Source organism: Lepidochelys kempii, chromosome 6 (genome assembly GCF_965140265.1).
Source record: "Lepidochelys kempii isolate rLepKem1 chromosome 6, rLepKem1.hap2, whole genome shotgun sequence".
In the NCBI taxonomy this organism is placed as follows: domain Eukaryota; kingdom Metazoa; phylum Chordata; order Testudines; family Cheloniidae; genus Lepidochelys; species Lepidochelys kempii.
Window position 1 is genome coordinate 124,849,245 of NC_133261.1, and position 26,092 is coordinate 124,875,336.

Here is a 26,092-nt window from a genome sequence, read left to right on the forward strand (position 1 = left end):
TGGTATGCGCTACATATATTTTTAAAATCTTAGGACCTTTATTGATGTAATCAGCAACATTTGTACTTCTGAAGCTTTTTATTAAAGCAAAGTTGCAATAAAATATTAATATTATATCATACATTACTACTTATTTATTCAGGCTCATGTTAATATTCAAAGAACCTGACTAAAAATTCCCGCTTGCTGGGTGGGGAGCACTCCTCCGAGTACACTAGAAAGGGTGACCACATTTCTGAATACCTATCCTCGTTTTGGTGCTTCTCTTGTGTTCATACTTGATGTAAAGGATTTTCCATTACAAGGACAGTCCATATTTTACTATATCACAATTCCATTGGAGAAGTCATATTTTTCCAATAACGTGCAATACAAAGACTTGCTGCTAACAATAAAGAAAAATGTAGATCCTTTTCTGGTGCACTGAGTAAGCAGATGAGAGGATATCTAGGAAGGCTGAATTTTCTAATAAAGTGAATCTCTTTAATAATTTCTTCCCCAAACCATCTAATTCCACCACATGTGCAAGTATGTCCCCCTTTCCCAGCAGTCCTTCCAACAGAGCACCTGATGTAAAGTTTCAGAGTAGCAGCCATGTTAGTCTGTATTCGCAAAAAGAAAAGGAGGACTTGTGGCACCTTAGAGACTAAAATTTATTTGAGCATAAGCTTTCATGAGCTACAGCTCACTTCATCGGACGCATGCATCCGATGATGTAAAGTGTTACCCGAGTCCAAAACAATTGCTGAAAAGGATGAACTGCTCTCCTTTTTAAAGGAGTGCTTTGTTGACATGTATACTGGATTATTCTTAACTATTGCACTAGTAATCAACACATGCAACAGAAAAGAGAATCACATTATTGCACAATCTCATTTTGGCATCATAAGCGGACAGAGCTGGAGAACATACCACACCCTGAACCACTCTAACCTCTGGCTCATTTGATCTGCTAATTTTTTGTCCTCCTGGAACCCATACCGCACCTGAGCGTTCCCTGCACCAAAGACCATGTTTGCATTGTCCTTTGCCAAGGCTGTGGGTCATCAAGGAAAGTTACTATAGCCTCCTCTGAAACAGACAAGGGGACACCAGGCAAAATTCTTGAGCATTCTTTGCAGAACAAAAACAAGGTCTTTCTAAATACAATCTTAAAAAATTGGCAGTTGCCACCCATAATCCTCAAACTTCTGAGATTTCAAGGGAAAGACCAGGTTTAATTAAATTTAAGGTTCATAAAAATGTATCTGTCTGTGTACCTCCAGATGTATATACATCTATCTAAAAGCAAATAAAGGAAAAACGTTCCTCCCTTAAAAAATAAAAATCACTTATCCACTCTCTTTACCTCATTCCCTAATGCAAATGCCTGAAAGATGAACCTTGCACTGCACCCTAAAAAATCAAACTCTGGCTACCTCAGAGCAGGTAAGGAAGCCACTTCCAAAGCTGAAGACCTTCCATGGAGAAAGTCCTACACCAACCCTGTTTGTCTCTGTGTAATGCTATCTTGAGAACCTCAGTTTATTAGCAGTAGTATTGCCATAGACCCTATAAGTCCCAGTCATGGACCAGGAACCAACTGTGCTAGGCACCATACAAACCCAGTATTAAAAGATGGCCCCTGCCCTGCTAGCCTTGGTTTCTAACCGTTGTAATAATCATAATTAAGTCTTCTTACACTGAAATAGCTTGCCCGCGTTGCTACAACCGTACACATGCACTGTACAAAGTCTGGCACAATCAGTCTCTTGCTACAATTGTATACATGCACCCTACAAAGTTTAGCATAGTCAGTCTCTTGTACAGTGCACAAATACAGTTGTAGCAACACAGCAGCAAGTTAGTTCGGCATAAGACTACTGAATTATGATTCTTATTGTATTATGTCTCTACCTGACTACATAGTAAAGATTTCACAGATGCTTTAACTACAGTGAAATACTTGGTAGAAATATATGAAATATATAATCATAGTTAAATACTCAGTGGCCCTCTCTGATGCCCCATCCACACCCTCACCCCGAAACCCTGAGGGGAGGGCAGCAACCCCATAGTCCTAGGTCCTCTCCAACACCTCAATCCCCTCCCACATTATTCTTCATTACAAAAATAGACTTAACATTACAGTAGATACATGTCAAGCTACACGTCATTACAATCAGGTGGTAAGTACAAAGTTCCAGAGTTACTTTGTGATGTACCTTAAATAAGGGCAAATGAAAAACTCTTTCTCACGAAAGCAGAGTCCTCAGCACTAAATAAAATGGGGACATAAACTGGAGAGGGTGTCAGCTTCAAAGTCCATCATATCATCTCTGCAGGATTAGCAGTCACCAGGTAAAAGTGTTCATACCTAGACTTCAAAGGAAGCGAGAGTAGAAATGGCAGACCCTTAGAGGAGGGGACTGGAATAGTCTCACTGATAGTTATGTCCTCAGCCACTGGGATGCTGGAATAAAGGCAGAGTCCATGACAGCGACAGAGACAGAATGACAGAACGGTAATCTCCAATTTATCAGGACTTTAACTATAAGGTTAGCTTGACTGTTGCCTACCCTGTATACTAGAAATGAAGTTATCTACTAATAAACTTCAGAACTTCCAAACCTAAATGGCACTGGCGACCCCCTGCACCAAGTTGCAATGCCCAGAGTGGGGAGCCCTCCGCCCCCCAACCCTGGCCACCCATCTACACCAAGCCAGCATTAGGGTTGCAGTACTGGGGTACAAGGGTGCCGCTGTGGGTGGTCGGTGCCTTCTTGCAGGGCCATTCTTAGGCATATGCGGCTGCATAGGGCACCCAAAAATTTGGGGCACCCCTGGGTCTTAGTGTCCACCCTCCCTCCTCTTCCAATCCCTTTCTTCCACACTCCCACCACAACTGGCTGCAGCAGCCTGGTGAGAGGGGATCTAGTACTTAAAAGTGAAAAAGCCTTCCAGCCTGCCAGACTTATTAGCACAACACTGAAGCTGTTAAAGAACCATTCAAGTGGTAATGACAGGTTTCAGAGTAGCGGTCGTGTTAGTCTGTATCTGCAAAAAGAAAAGGAATACTTGTGGCACCTTAGAGACTAACCAATTTATTTGAGCATAAGCTTTCGTGAGCTACAGCTCACTTCATCGGAGCTGTAGCTCACGAAAGTTTACTCTCAAATAAATTGGTTAGTCTCTAAGGTGCCACAAGTACTCCTTTTCTTCAAGTGGTAATGAAGCCATTTAACAGGCATTTGCCAACCCTCAGGTATATACTGTCAGTTTCTGAATTTACTGACAAAAAACAGTTGTGCATTACTGTAATATTTACTCAGAACATGTTAGTCCACAGAACCTTAGTTTAACATTTGCTTTAAAATATTTCATTACTAAAGATTATAAAATCACATCTTTAAAAAATCCTTGCATAGATTTTTAGATACACAATCCGAGTATTCATCTTAGCCTTAAATGCCTGGATCTTCAGACATATCGTTTTTTAAATAAATCCTTCAAAAGACCGCCCTTATCTAAAATACACATGCAAGCCCGGGTTGCCATTAGGCATGGTGCACCAGATTAATAATAGTGCATAGGGCCCCATAAATCCTAAGGACAGCCCTGCCTCCTTGGCAAGGCAAGGAAGAGGTAACAGACAGTGTGTGCACCCATTGAATTGGAAGGGTTACATCCTCCACTTCCAGAGGCACAAAGAGACATGGGTTACAGTGGTGAGGTCTAGATCCAACAAAAGCACTCACTATGCCTAGATAGATGCAGATGGAAGGTGGTGCTCCTGATTTCCAGTGCTACCTAAATTCTGGAAGTGGCAGCAGACCAAAAAGGACTCCCAAACGCTAATTTGCTGAGCAAACTCCCATCCTCAACAGATAAGCAGCAGGGAAATGTAAAATCTAAATTTAAAAATGAACTGCTATTTTCTTTTGAAATATGTTAACATGCAGACATAGGGAAAAAATATCAAACAATAAAGAAATCACTATGAACAAGATTTCACATTTGGCATTCTCCCAAGCTAACAGTGAAATGAAATAGTCGAGCAGCACAACTAACTTCATCCCATGGCAGAAATTTTAAGTGGTTAAGATAAAAATATCAAGAGGAAAACAAAAAAGAAAAAGAAAAAAAACCACTGAAATTTTGTAAAGCAGAAGTTAGTTGAACAAAATTCTTGACCTGGTGATTAAGAGTAAGGAAGAAGGCTTGCTCCCAGGTTACTAAGAAAAGAGCAAGGCTAAAAACATAACACAGAAAAAATATACTTTATATTTTAATTATTTTGAGACCCTGGTGTCAAAGAGAAGACTAGTTAATATAAAAGCATTACCAATAAAGTAGTTGTTTTTCATCCCTTCCCACACTGAAAAACAAGCTTTTTTCTGCATTTTTTCCTGCATCACGGCTCTGTCCAGCCTGGAAGAATCCATAAGCACCAGAGAATAAGTGAGATAAGCACATCACAAAACCAAAAGCTGAGCAATTGAAATGGGAAGGAATTTTCAGCAGGCTTCTTGAAAAACAAAAAAAACCCTGAAGTTGAGTAAATGTTGGCCTTGGTCATCGTTGCTATGTCTACAGAAGACACTAAGGGCTGGTATACGCTATAAAGTTAGGTCGAGCTAGCTAAGTTGCTCAGGGTGTGAAAATTCACTCCTCGGAGAGATTTAGTTAAGCCAAACTAAACCCCAGAGTAGACACCACTAGGTCCAATGGAAGAATTCTTCCATCAACCTAGCTATCGTCTCTTAGGGCAGGTCTACACTATGTGAACAACATAGCTGGAGCTGACATACCTTAGGTCGACTTATTGCAGTGACCACACCACGCTGGGTCGACGGCAGAAATTTACCTTATGCTTCTCATTCCGGTGAAGTACCGGAGTCGACAGGAGAGCGATCAGCAGTTGATTTAGTGGGTCTTCTTCACTAGACCAGCTAAATCGACCCCCGGTGGATCGATCGTCACAGTGCCGATCCACAATAAGTGGAGACAAGCCCGCAGAGAGGTGGATTTACTACAGCGGGAAGAACCTCTTTCATCACCGTAATAAGCATTTACACTACAGTACTGCAGCCATAGTGTTTCTAGTGTAGACATATCTTCAGGAAAGTTAAGGCTAAAGGTGTGAAGTCAATGTGCATAACTTAAAATTTAATTCACCTTAACTTTCCTGAGTGTCTCTGTGTAGACAAGCCCTAATTGAATGTTTTGGAGAAAGGATATCTTTAATAGGGATCCAATAAACTAAACACTTTCTACTGCAAAAGCTCACAATACACATGATCAGAGATGCCCTAGAGGTCCTCCAGTAAAACCAAGGAAAACCAGTAAAACCACACTTGACACGCTCCATATTCCCAAGGTTAAATAGATGAGCAGCAAATCAAAACCACTTTTTATAAAAATATTTCAGGCCTTCTTCACACAGTACTTCAAAAAGAGCACAACTCTGTTTTTTTAAAACATTTTGAAGTTCACCTCTAAAAAGACCTAACTTCACACCACACACTTTAAATTGTATATTATGTTTGGAATTATTCATTTTTGTATTTTAACTATTGGACACTTACTTCTAGAGAGAGACTTTGTATTTATATTGGTCTTCACTGTACAGTAATAGTTGCTGAGAGAAAAAAGGCATCTTAGAGCACTTCCCTAATTAAAAGCTAGTAAAATTCTAAGCACAAATCACAAGACAAGCCAAAAATAGTTCAGAGCTGCTAGGAATGTTTGAAGGTAACAAAATCCTCAATTACATGCCTATTGCTTAGGCTTGCCAAAAATATGCAAATTTGTTAATTTCATACACTGTAATCAGACCCTGAATGTCAGTTTTCCAGAGTATCGTATACAATAACTTGAACATGCTAATATGGGCGAGCCAAATGTAATCTGTAAGAGATGTTTAGAAAGGTGAAAAGGAAGATTTTCAGATGTACCCGAGATATCCGCCTACTCTATTTATCTATGGACAGGTTAACTGGAACAAGTGCTGTCATGAATGAGTATTAAATAAAATGTTAACTTTGTCAAACAGGCTTCTTCAAAGAAATATGGATGCCCTGATTAGAAACTCATCCTCTCACACTGCTGATTAGGACAGAGTATATAAACAATACATCTGAAGAGAAATCCAGATAGCTAAAACCCTGAAGCTAAAAGTCTCCATTACTCTTCCAAAACTGGTTTACAGAGAGGTCTCTGTTGTGTATGGTAGATTCAGTGCACATTCAGTTTTTAAGAATCTTCAGAGTCTAAGAACATAAGAACAGCTATACTGGGTCAGGCCAATGGTCAATCTAGCCCAGCATCCTCTCCTCCGACAGTGGCCAATGCCAGATGCTTCACAGGGAATGAACAAGACAGGCAGTCATCTAGTGATCCATCCCCTGTTGTCCACTCTCCCATTCTGGCAAACGGAGGCTAGGGACACTCAGAGCATGGTGTTGCATCTCTGCCCATCCTGGCTAATAGCCATTGATGGACCTATCCTCCAATAACTTATCTTATTTTGGTTTTTTTTAACCCTGTTAGAGCTTTGGCCTTCACACCATCCCTGGCAAGGAGTTCCACAGGTTGATTGTGTGTTGTGTGAAGTACTTCCTTTTGTTTGTTTTAAACCTGCTGCCTATTAATTTCATCGGGTGACCCCTAATTCCTGTGTTATGTACTCTTTCACATAACATTTCCTTATTCACTTTCTCCACACCAGTCAAGATTTTATAGACTGGTATCATCTCCACCCTTAGCTGTCTCTTTTCCAAGATGAAAAGTCCCAGTCTTTTTAATCTCTCCTCATACGGAAGCTGTTCCATACCCTTAATCATTCTTGTTGCCCTTCTCTGTACCTTTTCCAATTCAAATATATCTTTTTTTGAGATGGGGTGAACAGATCTGCAAGCAGTATTCAAGATGTGGGCATACCGTGGATTTATAAAAAGGCACTATGATGATATTTTCTGTCTTATCTATCCCTTTCTTAATGGTTCCTAACATTGTTAGCTTGACTGCTCTTGTGCATTGAGCGGATGTTTTCAGAGAACTATTCACAATGACTCCAAGAGCTCTTTCATGAGTAGTAACAGCTAATTTAGATCCCATCATTTTATATGCATAGTTGGGATGATGTCTGCTAATGTGCATTACTTTGCATTTATCAGCATTGAATTTCATCTGCCATTTTGTTGCCCAGTCATCCAGATTTGCAAGACCCCTTTGTAACTCTTTGCAATCTGTTTTGGACATAACTATTTTGACTAGTTTTGTATCATCTGCAAATTTTGCCACCTGTTTACCCCTTTTTTCAGATAATTTATGAATATGTTGAACAGCACCTGTACCAGCACAGACTCCAGGGGAACACTACTTCTCTGCATTCTGAAAACTCACCCTTTATTCCTACTTTTTGTTTCTTATCTTTTGACCAGTTACTGATCCATGAGAGGACCTTCCCATGATTGCTTACTTAGATTAAGAGCCTCTGGTGAGGGACCTTGTCAAAGGCTTTTTGAAAGTCTAAGTACACTATATCCACTGGATCTCCCTTGTCCACATGTTTGTTGACCCTCCTCAAAGAATTTTAATAGATTCGTGAGGCATGATTTCCCTTTACAAAAGCCATGTTGACTCTTCCCCAACAAATAGTGTTCATCTATGTGTCTGATAATTCTGTTCTTCACTGTAGTTTCAACCAATTTGCCTCCTACTGAAGTTAGGTTTACCAGCCTGTAATTACCAGGATCACTTCTGGAGCTTTTTTTAAAATTGGTGTCACATTAGCTATCATCCAGTCATGTGGTACAGAAGCTGATTTAAATGATAGGTAGCTCTGCAATTTCACATTTGAGTTCTTTCAGAACTCTTGGGTGAATACCATCTGGTCCTGACGACTTATTACTGTTTAATTAAACAATTTGTTCCAAAACCTCCTCTAACACCACCTCAATCTGGAACAGTGCCTCAGATTCATCACCTAAAAAGAATGGCTCTGGTGTGGGAATCTCCCTCACATCCTCTGCAGTGAAGACTGATGCAAAGAATTCATTTAGTTTCTCCGCAATGGCCTTATTGTCCTTGCGTGCTCCTTTAGCACCTCGATCATCCAGTGGCCCCATTGATTGTTTAGCAGGCTTCCTCCTTCTCATGTACTTAAAAAAAAAATGCTATTTTTTGAGTCTTTGACTAGTTGTTCTTCAAATTATTTTTTGGCTTGCCTAATTATACTTTTGCACTTGACTTACCAGAGTTTATGCTCCTTTCTATTTTCTTCAATAGGATTTAGCTTCCGGTTTTTCAGGGATGCCTTTTTGCCTCTAGCTGCTTCTTTTACTTTGTTGTTTTGCCATGGTGGCACTTTTTTGGTCCTCTTACTATGTTTTTCAACTTGGAGTCTTCAGTCTCACTACTGATCTGTCACTGATGCCTCACAACCTTACATTATACAGCCTTCTTTTAAGCCAAAAGCCCCGCAGCAGCCCTTCTGTGGCACTGCTTTGGATGCTGACTGCAACTTTCTTTGCGACCTCAATCAAGATATTTGCTCTACATTCTACATCCTGAATTTAATTTCTCTGAGACAAACTTTCGAGTTCACACAGAGCTGAAGGTCACCTGAAGAAGAGAACTGTGTAAGCTCAAAAGCTCCTCTCTCTTATCAACAGAAGTTGGCTCAATAAAATACATTCTCTCACCCACCTTTTAAAGAGGATAGTTAGATGAAACAATCCACGTTGACTCAAAGAACAAACTCTGCATCTGTTATCTATGTATGACAAGCAGTATTCCTCTTACCAACATTATATATGAAATAAGAGATTGTGAAATGTTAATTGATAAAAATGCATATTTCATGCAGGAAAAGATCTGAATATATAATGTCACCTGGATGCACTTTTGTACTCCACCCATCTTGCATAAAACCCAGTTAGTCACTCTCTTGTATTGCTATTGCTAACAATTCTAGAACATCTTGAGCATTACTTATGCAGTGAAGGCAGACCCTCCTTAATGGACAGCCTAGCTTAAGGCAGACTTATTTTGATTTGGTTTTATTTTTTCCAGTTACAAGATAGCAACAGATGCAGCAAAATGAAGTTAGTAAGCTACAGTTTCAGAATCCAACCCCCTCTGAGAGAAGATGAGGCATCTACTACAAAACATGTTTTTTTTTCACCTTTTACCAATACACATGAAACAAGAAATAGAAGGGGAGGTGTTAAAGGAAGTGGAAACAAACTGCAACACAGTCTACACATTTCAAGATGGGTTAAGTGACTTCATGTAGTCCAGAAGAGGATTCCATATTTTAAATAAAGTCTTCTAGTAAAAAGACCCCCAAGACAGAAGTTATAATTTTTTTAAAAAAAGACATACTGAGCAAAACTAGAATCATGACTATTAACAGACCAGTTAAATGGCATACTGGATAAAACAATACTGACAGAATTTTTCTGGGTGGCTTTATCTTCAGACTTTAAAATCCTGCCTGAAACAATAAGAGCATTTGCACATAAAATGCTGCTTCAGACACAACGAAATCAAGTGAGGATCCTTGAGACTATGTATGTCTCATACTTAATTGCTGGACAGTGGGGTGCATTTATCTCAGTTCAACCAACAGAAAGCACTGGATTTCCAAAGTCAGAGAAGCTACAGGAATGAGGATCTGCCTACCAGGGCAGGGCGGGGGGAGAAAGGGGAACAGTAGCTGAGAAATAAAAAAGGAGATTCCCAAAGGTTAGGGGAAGCTTGAGAATAATACTGAGTAATTTACTCTGCATAACCCAGTTCTTAACAAATCAGTTATATAGACACTATGGTAGTTTGCGCAAGAGAATTTGACTTTTAAGAATGAAAAAGCTAGACAGACTCTTAGAAACATAAGTGTGTGGTATGACCTAAATGATGAAAGAACAAGTAGTTAAGTGAACCACAGCACCTGCTAAATTTTTAATCACTAATGTTCTCCTGGCTTGCAGCAAAGCAAGCATACATTAGCTTCCAAGCCCTACAAACAGGAGTATAGAGTAATAAATTAGAACAGTAAGATTTTCCCTGGCAGAAATTCAATTTCAAGATCACCTAAACCCATTATTTTACAACTAACCGCACCCCCTGCATTTGTTGATTTTTTTTAATCCTCCTGACATAAAAAGCATATTACATTCAATATTTTAGTTTTCCCCAAGTTTTCTGGTTCCAATCAGCTCAAACATTTCTGTGTAAGATAAGACTAGTATGTTTTCACTCTTCAAGAGTATTTAATAGTCACTAGAATGCCCACTGAAAGACATGGTTGAACTTCAGAGAAAAGTGAGTGTGTGTGAGGATTAATTTTATAATCACATAGACAGTAGGAATAGCAAATGGTACAGCAGATTTTTCCCCTACCACAACAGAAAGAGGTAAGATTCTTTGGTGGAAATGACAGAGGGAGGAAGAAAAGAAACATATGCTAATTCCAGAACTGCAGCCAGATTCTGCTACTTGTGGCAATTCTCCTAATCTCATTAATCATGTTTTAACAAGAGCAATATTCACAGAAATGAGCAAGTCTCAGCTGCACTGACCTTTGAACATTAAAGCTGAGCAAAAAGGCTCAAAATGGTGTTTTAAAACAAGTTTAAATTTCACTATTATATACAGCAAAAATAAATCAACAGTTTTCTGTGCAGCACATAATGTTAGTGAAAGGTACCTTGCAGGTTACAGACAAACTTCCTCGTTTTGTAACCCAAAATCAGTTTCTAAAGACTTGAACATTAAATCCAGTGACCAGAAAAGCCCTAAATTGTCTTAGACACGAACAAAATGGTCTTCTGTATTTGTATAGAAGACATTTTGGGAAAAGATACAAATTTAATTACTAACTGGAGATATGCAAGTTTTCAACGATAGAGCAGCATTGAATCATAGGCTTTGGTAACAGACTCAGCTATAAATTTGTCTTATTGATGCTTGCTTTTTAATAGCAACCTTTGCAAGACTCCTTACCAAAAAAACCAACAATGATATTTTGATTGGAACCAGCTACCTAATCTGCAGTTTGAACATATTTACATCCACACAACAATGTTGGTTTTTGGAGAGGGGGTGGGGGAGAGAAATGGGAACCAGTAGAACACTCTGTGCTACTTGTCAACTATTACAATAATTGTGCTAGATTGAGAATACTACTAACATGTCAGCCACAAAGGAATGCAAAAAGAAACTAAAGCCAGTACTTTGTAACAAAGCTGTTGCCACCCAGAACTTCATGGCTATTGCTACAATACACAGCCACTCAAAACTCACAGCAACAACAAAGATAGAAAACTCTGTTCTTCTTGCTCCAGATGCACAGCACTTCCTAGCACTTGAACTAGAGGTGAATATCATAACATAAGGTTTTATCACAAACAGTTAATTATGCCATTCTCATTCTATCCAGCGGAACACTATGGTACATGTTAGCAGCTCATTGCAATAGGCTTCCTGAATCACAAAATATGCAAAAATAATTTTATACTCCTGAGAAAATAAAACATGCTATTGCATCTCAATGCTTGACAAGTTGTCTCCATATGTTCACAATCCCTTTCATATCTGAACTGATGCAAAAGTAAGTCTTAATGTTTCATCTACCTTTAACAATACAAAGTCTGTGCATTTGAAGTATTTTTAATAATTCTCTAGTCACATAAGAAAGAACCAACTCAGTCACAGAGCATGCAAACATATTTGAAGACTAGCCCCGGTATTAAATCGAATCAGAAGCTCTCAATTTATCAGCCATATTAAAATGCAACTTCTAGTTATTAAGTGCATGCCATTAAAAAGGTTTCAGAGTAACAGCCGTGTTAGTCTGTATTCGCAAAAAGAAAAGGAGTATTTGTGGCACCTTAGAGACTAACCAATTTATTTGAGCATCCGATGAAGTAAGCTGTAGCTCACGAAAGCTTATGCTCAAATAAATTGATTAGTCTCTAAGGTGCCACAAGTACTCCTTTTCTTTTTTCATTAAAAAGGGTAATTTCAAAAGTGTTACTCAATTAACAGACATTGTCTTTGTTATCCACCTGCTTTTGATAAGGCATCAATCACCTTCTGGATAGTAAAAAGAAAAGGAAGACTTGTGGCACCCTAGCGACTAACCAATTTATTTGAGCATGAACTTTCGTGAGTTACAGCTCACTTCATCGGATGCATTAAGTGGAAAATACAGTGGGGAGATTTATATACACAGAGAACATGAAACAATGGGTGTTACCATACACACTGTAACAAGAGTGATCAGGTAAGGTGAGCTATTACCAGCGGGGGGGGGGGGGGGGGACCTTTCGTTTGTTTGAAAGATAGTCCTTCTCTTTCCCTCAGAAAGGCCCTGGTTTCTGACAAATTTACCTTTCAAGCAGAGAGCGGTACACATTACCTCCCAAAACCAGTCAATGAGGCTCTTTCATTCAGCGATAGAGAAGGCATGTAGCAGTTGGAAAGCAACACAAGGCACTCCCTTCCCCCTCCCATCAGGACTGAACACACTACATTCAAAACACTCCCAGTCCCTGAAGCAAAGGATTAGCCATTTATTGAGGAGGAAGCAAAACACTGAAAGATTCCAAGGGCCAAATATATCCCTACTGCAACTTCAGTGAAGTTAACTGTTACACCCTGGATTAATTTGGTCACAAATGACCACATTACTCAAATTTACCAATATCATTTCATTCATCCAGATACACTACCTAGACTCCGAGTAAAAAGAAAAGGAGTACTTGTGGCACCTTAGAGACTAACCAATTTATTTGAGCATGAGCTTTCGTGAGCTACAGCTCACTTCATCGGATGCATCCGATGAAGTGAGCTGTAGCTCACGAAAGCTCATGCTCAAATAAATTGGTTAGTCTCTAAGGTGCCACAAGTACTCCTTTTCTTTTTGCGAATACAGACTAACACGGCTGTTCCTCTGAGACTCCGAGTACACACTTAGCAAAGAAAGAGTACAGCAGTATTTCTGCCATGGTGTTTAGCAGTAACATTAGCATACCCACAGACCTTTATGAGGTTTAGACTTTGGACTTCCAAAACAACTGTGGCCACCTCAGTGTTTACTGTTTTCCTATAAGGATATCAGAAGGGGACCCAAATATAACAATAAAGGTTTATATAGAACCTTTCATCCAAGCACCAAAAAGAGCTCCACAAATATTCATTAAGCCTTGCCACACTCTGTGAGAGAGGTATTACCCCCATTATACAGACAGATATATGCATGTTTCACCTATATTTAACCATACAATTAGGGTATGTCTACACTACAAAATTATGTTGACCGAAGTTACGTCAACATACAGCCAACGCAGTAATTAAATCATTTTACATGTCCACACTGCTCCTTGTGTTGACAGTGCACGTCCTCACCAGGAGCATTTGCACCAATTTAATTGTCAGTGTGGGGCATTATGAGCCGGCTTCTGAAAGCTAGCAACAGTCACTGTAAGCAACACAGCATCTACACTGACACCACATTGACCTAAGCACTTTGCCTCTCGTGGAGGAGTTATTAAGTCGATGTAGCGTGTGAGTTACATTGGCAGGAGCGACATTTTAGTGTAGAAACTTAGTTAGGTCGACGAAAGCTGCCTTACGTGGAACTAACTCTGTAATGTAAACCAGGGCTTAGTGTAAAGAAGAAACTAGGTTTTATTTTGTTAAACAAAAAGCTACAACTCATTGTTTCGGGTGCAACCTTTAAGGGACAATATCATCTGGATAAAAATATCACATCCACTTGAACTGTATTTTTAACCTTTTGAGTTATTATACAATGCCCATCTGAGCACATATTGCTACAAGTAACATCTAAACTATTTTTAATAGTGAATAGAGTTCCATTTTTTGGACTGCAGTTTGGATTCAGCTTCACAAAAACTTCTTTGGGGGTTTCACAAAGCAACAGGGGAGAAAAAGAGAAAAACCTCAGAAAAGTGGGGTGGTAAAACCACAAAAACTGGCCAGGAAACTCCAGACAGGTATAAAACTTTAACTCTCTTTTAAAAGTTGATTAGATTTCCAGTTGGCAGTGTTCTTAGAAAAGATTCAGTCCTTTCATGTTGCACATAGGTATGTTAAAGATTTACCAGTTTTATAGGACATGGCACACAGACTCATCTTAGTCTACTGCAGAGAGTAGTGAAGTCACAGCCACAGCCTGATGGCATTACCCCCCTACATTATGACTTCACTGCAGCTGAAGCCAAAGCATCATATACTTGTCCTCCCAGCCCCACTATAACTGCAGCACGCAGGAGGACGAGGCTACAGCAGGAAGCCCCACAGAGGGGGCATCCCAGCAACAGAGAGGGGAAATGAGCCCCCATAAGGGGTGCGGGTGTCCTAGCCACATCCAGCCTTCTGTAGGGGGGTGGATCCTCTATGAAGGGACAACAGAGTGTGTTGTAGACCGATAACGTGTGAAGGACCTTCTAAATGCAAAGAAGGGCACGGGAGCCCCATCCATATCCCCGCAGCAGTGGGGGGCAATGGAACACCATGCAAGAGCACCCCGTGCCCATGGCTGCAGCAGGGAAGGGGGGGAAAGGAGCCTAATGGGGGGCCGCAGAGGGGGAGAGCCCGAACGGGGGCTGTGGTAGGGAGGGGAGGAAGGGCCCCCCGGTCCCCAGCAGCAGAGCCGGGAGCTGCAGAGGGGAGTCAGCCATGGGGGACCCCACCCTACGGGGCCCGCGCCCCTGCCCGCGGCCGGCAAACCAGGCCCGGTTGCCCCTGCCTGGCGCTTGGCTCCGGCCCGACCGCCCTCCCAGACGCGGCCCCCTCGCGGCCGCAGCGCCGCCGCGGCCAGGCAGGAAAGACCGCGGCTGCGTCCGGGGCCTGCTCGCGGCGCCCTCTCCAGCGCCCGCCCGGGCGGGCCCCACGCCGGGATCCCCCCTTCAGCCTCCCGAGCGGGACCCACCTGCCCGGCCGCCCCGAGCCCCCGCTCCCGGGGCTGCTCGGGCCCCGGGCCCCTCCCCCGAGCCGCGGCCCTACCGGGTACAGGGCGCCGGCCCGCCTGGGTCGCAGAGCAGCGGGGGGCCCGGAGCCGGTGGCGGACGGGCGGCTCAGCAGACCCCGGTCGCTCGGCACAGCCGGATCCCCCCACAGCGGAGCCAACTTGTTCGGGGTGGAGCCGCCGCGGCCTCGCCAATCCGGGCCCGGGGCGGAGCCGGCGCTGCAGAGCGGGGCCCAGGCAGCTCCCCCCCCGCGCCAGGCCCCGGGAACTGCCAGCCCGCCCCCCCCCCCACCGCGCCAGGCGCCGGCCCGGAGCCTCGCGGGGACACCAGCCCCCGGTCCAGCGCCAGGCACTGGGAGAAGCAACCCCCCCCCCGTGCCAGGCACCGGGAACCGCCAGCGTCCCGTCCCCCCGTGCTAGGCACCAGGAACTGCTAGCCCCCCCTTCCCCAGTACCAGGCACCGGGAGAAAGCACCACCCCCATGCCCGGCACCGGGAGAAATCAACCCTCTCCTCCCCCCGTGCTAGGCACCGGGAGCTGCTAGCCCCCCCTTCCCCAGTACCAGGCACCGGGAGAAAGCACCACCCCCATGCCCGGCCCCGGGAGAAATCAACCCTCTCCTCCCCCCGTGCTAGGCACCGGGAACTGCTAGCCCCCCCTTCCCCAGTACCAGGCACCGGGAGAAAGCACCACCCCCATGCCCGGCCCCGGGAGAAATCAACCCTCTCCTCCCCCGTGCTAGGCACCGGGAACTGCTAGCCCCCCCTTCCCCAGTACCAGGCACCGGGAGAAAGCACCACCCCCATGCCCGGCACCGGGAGAAATCAACCCTCTCCTCCCCCGTGCTAGGCACCGGGAACTGCTAGCCCCCCCTTCCCCAGTACCAGGCACCGGGAGAAAACACCACCCCCATGCCCGGCACCGGGAGAAATCAACCCTCTCCTCCCCCGTGCTAGGCACCGGGAACTGCTAGCCCCCCCTTCCCCAGTACCAGGCACCGGGAGAAAGCACCACCCCCATGCCCGGCCCCGGGAGAAATCAACCCTCTCCTCCCCCCGTGCTAGGCACCGGGAACTGCTAGCCCCCCCTTCCCCAGTACCAGGCACCGGGAGAAAGCACCACCCCCATGCCCGGCCCCGGGAGAAATCAACCCTCTCCTCCCCCCGTGCTAGGCACCGGGAACTGCTAGCCCCTCCCCAGTGCCAGGCACCGGGAGCCTCAGTGGACACCAATCTTCCCACACAAACGCATTGTCATGCACTGGCAGCCATAGGGACCCCAGCCCATTACACACACTGGGAAACACCTGCTTGCCCCCCGCGGCAAAGCAAAACACGGGGCACAAGCTCGCTCCACTTCAGTGTTGGGCATTGAGAGACACAAGGGACTTCCCCTCCCCCCTGCCTGGCACTTTGCATAAATAATTAAATATTCATTGGGCTAGAGGTTGGCTCTATAGCTTGGTGGTTAAGTAAGAGGAGAGTCAGCTTCTTACTCCTATACATACTGAATTATTTATACGAAGTGGGACAGTTTCAGCAGGAAAGAGTGAGAGCAACCCACCCCACAGGCAGCTGGTTAGGGTACTAACCTAGAACATGTGAGTTCAAGTCTCTGCCCCCAATCAGGGGGTGGGGATTCAAACCTGTGACACTCACATCCCAGGTGAGGGCCCTAAGGATAGGGCTATGGGGATACTGACAAATACCTTAAAAATGGTATTTCCCAGTTTGATTATGCTGCTCATTAGCTCCTATTCATATCATTCCTGCACTGCTTGTGATAGCTTTAGGCTGTAACTCAGAGAAAGATTTGTTGCTTTATGATTCTTGGAAGTAACTACAGTCCTAGGCTTTGTCAAGACTAGAAAAAGTGGTTAGTTTAGGCTGGGGTTAGCTAACATATTCTAGTTAAAACTAATCTAAACTCAACCTTTCTCTGAATGTAGGCGAAGAGTGTTATGGGAGTTGGGCACAGCCATGCCTGTGCCTAGTTATCTAGCACTAAGTAATGGATTTGGGCTTGGTTCTGCAGTCTGAGATGACTAATTACGCTTTTCCCTGCTCTAGGTGCCTCTTAGCAGCCAAGCTCAGTCCAACTCCCACCCTGGCAGAAAATCTGTGGAGGCATGTGACCCCCCAAGCCCCCTCTCCCCCCAAGTTGCCTCTGCCTGCAGTTGTCAGTTGACCAAGATAACCTGATGGTAGCCTGGGGGTGTGGGCTTCCTATAAGAGCCAACTCCCTCAGAGAAAGGAAGCTTGGGTGAGGTCTGGTAGTTGATTCCTACAATGACCTTAGTAGATAGTCCCTGCTTAAAGGAGCTCGAGAGGAAAACTTCTATAAGGGATCCAGAGATGATCGAGGCTCAGAGAAGAGAAGGAAATGGGTTCTCCACACCAGGCAGTTGAAAATGCCTGGCTGGAATGACCTATAGTGAGGTTCAGGAGCAGAGGCTTGAGGAAACACCAGGAAGCAAGATCTAAGCTTTGGAAAGAACTATTGAGTCTGGCAAGGGGGTGAAGAAACTGTGGAGTGGGGAAAGATTTGTTTTGGTATAAATTGCCATCTGACTTATGATGTCTTAATGAACCAGACCCTAAGAAAGGGAGTTAATTGACTTGCAAATGGCTGGGTGCAGTTTTTGAGAAACCCCAGAAGGGGAAAACTAAGGCAGCAACAGGGTCCAGTGCTGCAATGGTAAGCCCCTCTTATAAATTTAGCTAGACTTTTTTTTAGCCTGTTGTATTGTCCCAGATAAGTGAGGGGACTTAGGCAAGGTGACACCTAACTTTTACATGCCTAGACAATCACAAGAACAATGCTGTGTTCCACAATCTCTGAGTTAGGTGCCTAGCTCCTATAAAATGAATGGGGAGAGAGAGATGTTTTAGGCTAGAATCCACAAAGTTAGCTGAGGAGCTGCCTAAACTAGCCAATGGGAGTTACTGATGACAGGGGTGTGCTAACCCTACCCACTCATGGCATTTAGCACTTAAGTCAGGAGTTTCCCTGCAGGCCAATCTCTGCTTCCAGTCTATGAACTAGAAGAAGATAGGCATTTGGCCACCAAGGTGCCTGTGAGGCCTAAAACAAAATGTAGGGTGTAGAACATTCTCTGTGTGTATATAAAGTCTGCTGCAGTTTCCACGGTATGCATCCGATGAAGTGAGCTGTAGCTCACGAAAGCTCATGCTCAAATAAATTGGTTAGTTTCTAAGGTGCCACAAGTACTCCTTTTCTTTTTGCGAATACAGACTAACACGGCTGTTACTCTGAAACCTAGTGAATAGGGTATTCACACAGGACATGGGAGACTCCCCCTTCAAGTTCCCCTCCACCTGAGAAGAAGGGAGTTGAACAGGGATCTGCCACCTCTCAGGTGAATGTTGTAACAACTAAGCTATGGTCATCCTAACTCTTACTGCCCTAACTAATCAATTTAAGTGAAACAACTTCAATAGGAGAAATTGAGGGAGACCCACATCAAAATATTCTATAACAGAGTGGTTACAGCACCCAACTGAGAGATGGCAGACTGTGTTCAGGTTCCTTCTCATCAGGCAGAAGAGGTCTTGCATTTGGGGTCTCAAAAATCCTGGTGAGTACCTTAGCAGTTAGGCTAAAGTTTATAGGGGAAGTCCTCCTCCTCCTCCTCAGGTGTTTTGTGCAAACTCACCTTAGGTGCCTGATCTTGTAGGCCAGGGGTCGGCAACCCTTCAGAAGTGGTGTGTCAAGTCTTCATTTATTCACTTTAATTTAAGGTTTCTCGTGCCAGTCATACATTTTAACGTTTTTTAGAAGGTCTCTCTGTATAAGTCTATATATTATATAACTAAACTATTGTCGTATGTAAAGTAAATAAGGCTTTCAAAATGTTTAAGAAGCTTCATTTAAAATTAAATTTAAAATGCTGATCTTACGCCGCCGGCCCGCTGCTAGCCTGGGATTCCGTTCACCTAGGCTGGCAGCAGGGTGAGCAGGGCCTGTGGCTGGGACTCAGGCTGGCAAGGGGCTGGCAGCCAGAACCCCAGACTGGCAGCGGGCTGAGCGGGGCAGGCAGCTGGGACCCCAGACTGGCAGCGGGCTGAGCCGCTCAGCCCACTGTCACTTAGCCCGCTGCCGATCTGGGGTTCAGTCCACCGGCTCCTACCAGCCAAGGTCCCGGCTGACAGACCCTTGCCAGTCTGAGTCCCGACCACAGGCCCTGCTCAGCCTGCTGCCAGCCTAGGTGAATGGAACCCCAGGCTAGCAGAGGGCCGGCGGCATAAGATCAGCATTTTAAATTTAATTTTAATTTTAAATTAAGCTTCCTGGCCCTGCCCACATAGAGTGGGTACCTACCTTCTCCCTGGTTCTAGCCCATTCTCTTCCTCTCTCTCTGCACTGAGCTGAGGATGGGAGTGCACTGAGCACAGGGCTGGGGGTGAAGGAGCAGGCTGGGGGTTGGGGTGTAGGGTCTGGCCAGGAGCTAGAATGAGGGAGGAGGCTCAGGGTTGGGGTTTGGGTGTGGAGTGCTTACCTGGGCAGCTCCCATTTGGTGCAAGGGATGCAGGTGGGAATGTGAGGGGTCGGGGGGGGTGCAGGAGCTCCCGTTTGGTGCTCAGGGTGGGGGTGGGAATGTGGGGGGTGCAAGAGTCAGGACATGGGGTGTGAGGGGGCTTGGTATGTGTGGGGGGTGCTGGAGTTAGGGCTGGGGTTGTGGGGGGTGCAGGGGTCAGGGCAGAAGGCTGGGTTGTGGGGGGGGCAGGGGTCAGGGCAGTTGGGAGTGTGTGGGGGGGGTGCAGGGGTCAGGGCTGGGGTCGTGGGTTTGCTCCCAGCCCCCTGCCCCGAGTGGCTTATGGCAGGGGGCTGGAAGGGATATGCCCTGATTCCACCCCACTTCCCCAAGGCCCTGTCCACACCTCTTCTCCACCTCCTCCCCGGAGCAGTGCGTGCCTTGCGGCTCCACTTCTCCCCCTCCCGCACAAGGGCCATCAGCTGATCGGCGGCAGGGAGGGAGAGGAAGAGGGGCAGGAACCCAGTATGCTAGGGGAAGAGGTGGGGGAGGAAAGACCTTGCCTGCCCTGCAGCAGCAGCCAGCAGAACCAGGCTTCTTCACCCTGCCCCGGTGAAGAAGAACCATAAATATTCCTCCAGAAATTTTAGTGCCACGTACGAGTGGACACAGCATCTCCAATGTTGTTTTGTGGTGCGGCTGCTGTCACTCAAGCTAGGTAACTTGACTGTAGCTACTCAAGTTACTTCTTCAGTGAAGACCTTCTGTAAGAAAAAATTTGCTTAGCTACTAAGCACAACCTGAACTCAGCTACTTTTCCTATTTGAGACAAAGCCCTGGGTCATTTCTATAGGGGCCAAAAGGTGTAGTTTTTCAAACATGTTAGCTTCATGTGATTGAAAACCCTCTTAATGCTTAAGATGCAGGAGACTAGTAGGGAGGTTAGGGTTTACCTCAACCAGCTAATGTGTTAAAACTACAACTTACATTAGGATTTTAATATGTATCAGTTAACATGTTAAAATACACTCCTTATCCTAACAAGGACAAGGCACTAGATGCTCCAGTTAAACTAGTGTTAATCATAAGGATTCAATGGCTATGGATATTAAAGCTGATAAATTAAAAACACTATTTTATATATTTAACACCATTATAAATGTGGGGGGCAAAGCGGGGTTTGGAGTGGAGGCTGACAGCTCACAACCCCCCATGTAATAACCTTATGACCCTCTGAAGGATCCCAACCCCCAGTTTGAGAACCCCTGCCCTATCCTGTTCCAGTTATTTGGACGTGGCAGCATTTACTACAAATGTGTTTAAAAACAAACACCATTTACAGTAAATTGAAAATACTATGTACCGGGGTAGCCAAACCGTGCCTTGCAAGCCACATGTGGCTCTTTTACAGTTAAAGTATGGCTTGTGAAGCCTCCCCCACACCCCGCCATTCTCCACCTACCAGACTGGGGTGGGGGGAAAGCTCAGGGCTTTTGCCCGGTGGTGGGTTTAGGGGCTTCAGCCTACTGGGAGGCACCTGCCAGCTGACAGGGCTCGGGGCTTCAGCCCTATTCCTGCTGAAGCCCTGAGCCCTGGCAGGTCCACCCATGGGGCTGAAACTCCGAGCCCCACCACCGGGCCACAGGGCAGAAGCCCTGAGCCCTGCCAGGTGCACCCTGCTCTTAAACTTCTGAAGTTTATCATATGCGGCTCAGCAAGTTGGGCCACCCCTGCATGTACTGTAGTGAGCTGTTGTTTCATTATAACAAAGAATTACAGATTATTTACTTATGCATTCTATCAGAAAGGACACAAACTTAAAAGGGAGGCAGAGTCTGAATTCTTTACTGCACTAATCCTTTATGCAGTGGAGTTTGTAGTAAAATAGGGTCCTAATTTGATACGGTCAGGGCCCCTTTGTGCTAGGTATTGTACAAACTCTGTGAGAAGCAGTGCCTGTCTTGAAACACTTACAGTCTACATAAATAGATGAGATGGACAAACAGTGGGAGAGGAAACAGAGAGGTGATGTGTATTGCCCAAGGTCACAGAGCAGGTCGCTGCTGAGTTGAAAATAGAACTTGAGTCTCTTTGGGGTATGTCTATGCTACTAAAAGACCTGCAGCACAGCTGTGGCTGGCCCAGGTCAGCTAATTCAGTCTCACAGGGCTCGGACTGCAGGGCTAAAAATTGTAGTACAGATGTTCAGGCTCAGCCTGGAGCCCAGGATCTGAAACACCAAAGAGGGTGGGGGACGTTCAGAGTCCAGATTCCAGCCCAACCCCAACATCTATGCTTCCATTTTTAGCCCTGTGAGGCCAAGTCATTTGATCTGGGCTCTGAGACTTGGTGCCATGGGTTTTTTTATTGCAGTGTAGACGTACCCTTAAATTCCACTCCAGTGCCCTATCCTTTGGACCACAGCATCTGCATGCTAATAGCAACCCTGGCAAGAGCACCATGATCTTTCCACTAGTGCACATATTCAGGTGGGAAAGGATACAAACAACAAACACTGGGCCCTAGGATCATGATGGATGCTATGAATGCATAAGCAGGAACCTTATTTCTAGTACTGGTGTCATAGTCTCCATAGCAGCTATAGCCGGTAGGCCAAATTCACACCAGCATAGTTACCCTAAAGATGATTTAGATTCCCTATCTAATAGAAAAAGGCCATGCAATGCAACTATATAGCCCCAATTTTTTGTTACAAGCTGATAAACACAGCTGAATGCCCCTTGTCCCAAACTGGCTTCTAATGAATAATTTTTGTGGGAGAGGAGTGGGGGCATTCAGGGTATTTAGTGATAAATATAAGAAGGATTTTGCAATTTGTTTACCTTCCCCAGCCATCTGGCACTTTTGCGTTTCAGTAGCCTTGGACACTGAGAGAACAGTAGATAAAACAAAATAGTCCTATCTTATCAGAGACCTGGAGAAATTTAACTCTGTATTTATAGGATTAACCAAGTCACTATAGCTCTTGTATGGCTTCCATCTTAATTAATGGTCATGTTCCTCAAAGCTTTTCTTTGTTGCATGTTGCTAAATAGAGCAGTCCCTTATCTCCTTTTAATTTGCTTTCACTGTGAACCAGTTGGATGCAGGTTTCAGAGTAACAGCCGTGTGAGTCTGTATTCGCAAAAAGAAAAGGAGGACTTGTGGCACCTTAGAGACTAACCAATTTATTTGAGCATAAGCTTTCATGAGCTACGACTCACTTCATCGGATGCATACTGTGGAAAATACAGAAGATGTTCTTATACATACAAACCATGAAAAAATGGGTGTTTACCACTACAAAAGGTTTTTCTCTCCCCCCACCCCACTCTCCTGCTGGTAATAGCTGTAATAGAGTGGGGTGGGGGGAGAGAAAACCTTTTGTAGTGGTAAACACCCATTTTTTCATGGTTTGTATGTATAAGAACATCTTCTGTATTTTCCACAGTATGCATCCGATGAAGTGAGCCGTAGCTCACGAAAGCTTATGCTCAAATAAATTGGTTAGTCTCCAAGGTGCAACAAGTACTCCAGTTGGATGCAGCAATCCTGCCCAGCCTCACTACTGGAGGTGCTGCTGATCGAGCAATAGATACATAAAGGCCACATTTGCATTGGGAGAAGAATAATTTTAACACATGAAGTTCTGGCCTGGTCTACACTAGAAAATTAGTTTAGCTATGTCAGTCAGGGGTGTGAAAAATCCACCCACCTGAGCAGTATAGTTAAGCCGATCGAAGTCCCCATATAAACAGCATTAGGTCGATGGAAGAAGACCTAGCTACAGCCTGTGAGTGAGGTGGATTACTTACGCCGATGGGCAGAGACGACGCATGGGGGGACATACAGGGTCAAGTGCCCCCCCTCCCGATTGGTCTGCCGGGAGTGGGGAGGGAGAGGGGCTCTATCCTTCTATTTTTGAGCCTCTCCCTCGGCACGTTTGGCCCCTCTCCCTGGCAGCCAGGCAGGGAGCAGGACAGAGCTGCTTCTGCCTGAGAGCCTGGCTGGGAGGCAGCCCCGGGCTCAGCTGCTGGGGACATAGGCCAAGCATGCCGGGGGGAAAAGGGGGCTTCAGCTCACTCAGCCCTGCCCTGTCCCCAGCAGCCGAGCCCAGGCAGGGAGTGGACCGCCGCTGCCTCCCAGCCAGGATCTCTCAGGCAGAAGTGGCTCTGTCCTGCTCCCCGCCCTGCTGCTGTGGAGGGTAGCCAAATGTGCAGGGAGGAGGCACAGGGAGAGAAGGACAGAAACACCCTTCTCCCTCCACGGATAACATGGGGTGGGGAGAGCGTGGCGGCCCCAGGCTGGGCACACGGTGGTGGGGTTACTGGGCGGGGAGACACGCAGGGTGGTTATGTGTCCTCCCTTTAGATTGTGCCTCCCCACCCCCTGCTCAGTCTGGGGAGGCAGCATTCTGTGCCGGCGGGAGAATTCCTCCTGCCGCTGGAGGTAGCGTCTACACTGCAGTGCTCCACAAGCACAGCTGTGCCGCTGTGGTGTTTTAAGTGTAGACAAGCCCATTGGCTAGGAGAAAAGGTGCTTTTTTCTTCTTCAGACAACTGAGTGAAGTTAACTCTATTGAAAATTCCATTTAGTACCAATACAGACGCGTTTTAACACTGGGAGGGTGATTAATCATTGGAACAATTTATCAAGGGTGGTGACGGATTGTCCATCACTGGCACTTTTTAAATCAAGACTGGATGTTTTTGTAAAAGATCTGCTGTAGGAATTATTCTGGGGAAGTTTTATGGCCTGTGTTATACAGGAGGTCAGACTAGATGACTACAGTTGTCCCTTCTGGCCTTGTAATCTATGAGCATATGAAAACAACTAGGCTATAACTTGATGAGCTAAAATTGAACTATTGGTATTAAACTGTGTCTAGGTTGGTGTGAAGTGGGGTTTTCAATCAAGTTAAACTAGCTTCTGTTCTATGTATGTTCTTATATAGCTCTCAGTCCGAGTATCTGAGCACCTTCCAGGAATGCATTAAGTGATGTGACTGTATGTCACGTACTGTTTAATCTCTCATCCCTTCCCCAAGGGAAGAAGCATTTGCAAGTGGAGTGTCTTGTTTTGGTAGGGTTTGGTGTTTTCTGGGGGGGTGCAGGCAGAGTTGGGCCTGGGTACAGTATACTAGTTATTGCTGGGGGGGCTGTATGTGTATCCTCCTATGGGGACATCACCTAAATCATCCCTCATACTAACAGAGGATTTGTCTCTGGCTATGCGTATGCTGCATTGCAGTGCAGATCATGGGGATGTGAATTGTAGAACGTACCAAAATGTTGCACTCTAACTGCCCCAGTGTGGATAGTGCGGGCATGAACAAAAAGATGCACAGTTTACATCAACATAGGTTTCAGAGTAGCAGCCGTGTTAGTCTGTATCTGCCAAAAGAACAGGAGGACTTCTGGCACCTTAAAGACTAACAAATTTATTAGAGCATAAGCTTTCATGGGCTACAGCCCACTTCATTGGATGCATAGAATGGAACATATAGTAAGAAGATTATAATATATATATATATATTGTGACAGGGTCAGGCCAGATGGCTATAGGAGAGTAATTTTTTTTTAAGCAAAAAAGGTATTTTTTTATTTGCATAACACACTTACAAAACAAAACAACAGTATATGCACTGTGTAACACAGCAACCAATCACAACTGTTTTCTCATTAGCTTCAGGGGAGGGAAGTGTTCAAGCTTGCCTGGGCCCAGAGCGGGGCGCTTCCTCGACTCTCATGGTCTTCCACCCTTCCGAGTTAGCTGGTGGTCCAGAGCGAGGGGGCTTCATCGACTCTCAAGGTCTGCCACCCCCTCGAATTACTTGGCGCCACGCCCGAGTGTCACCAACAGTTCCCTCCTCTGAAAGCACCCAACAAAAGGGGCAGGCTGTGGGGTGGACAATCCAGGGGGAGGGGAGGGCACGTGCACCCATGTGTGAAAGGACCCCTCTAAGGTGGTGGTGTCCACAGCAGCAATGGCTGGGGCTGGGGTCCCTTACTCTCTCCCCCAATTAAAGGGTCAAAACAAAGGGAGCTGGACAGGGACACCAAGCAGAGAGCCTCGGACAGCACCCACCGCTCCTCAAAAGCTTCAAGGGAGTCGGTAGACTCCGCCCAGAGGAACTCCGCCCGGATACGTGAACGGACTGAGGATCGGAAAACGGCCCCACAGTCACAGGAAACTCCATCGGCCAACCTTCTCTCTCTGGTTTTATAAATGGCCATTTTAGCCAGGGCCAGGAGGAGGTTAACTAGGAGATCCCGCAACTTTGTGAGGCCACAGATGGGGAGTGCATAAATAAAAAGATGCGGGGAAAAATGCAGCCAAAAATGTAATAAAAGATTTGTGAGGAGCCGGAACAGGGGCTGCAGCCTGGCACACTCCAAATATATGTGTGCCAGGGTTTCCCTCACACCACAAAAGGGACAAATATCTGGGATGGGGTTGAACCGCGCCAAGTACTTGCCCGTGCTCACAGCTCCGTGAAGGAGCCGCCAACTGATGTCCCCAACGGGCCTCGGAACCAAGGTGGAATATAGGCTGGCCCACTGGGGCTGCTCACCCTCCAAAGGTGGCAGAAGGTCTCGCCACTTTGTGTCGGGGT

At 45.4% G+C, this 26,092-nt stretch overlaps 1 protein-coding gene across 10 annotated transcripts in view; it reads right to left on the reverse strand.

Moving 5' to 3' along the window:
• The window catches only part of FBXO34 (F-box protein 34), a 63,455-nt gene extending 48,236 nt beyond the window's left edge, over window positions 1-15,219 (reverse strand). For 8 of the 10 annotated variants that reach the window (XM_073350052.1, XM_073350051.1, XM_073350049.1 and 5 more), the window contains exon 1: window positions 15,019-15,218. The gene's annotated coding sequence lies outside the window, so the exon portion shown is untranslated. Of the gene's footprint in view, window positions 1-986; window positions 1,072-2,204; window positions 2,473-15,018 lie in introns of those variants that run through there. The other 2 variants (XM_073350046.1, XM_073350054.1) reach the window with 2 other exon arrangements.
• Window positions 15,220-26,092: the final 10,873 nt, after the last annotated feature.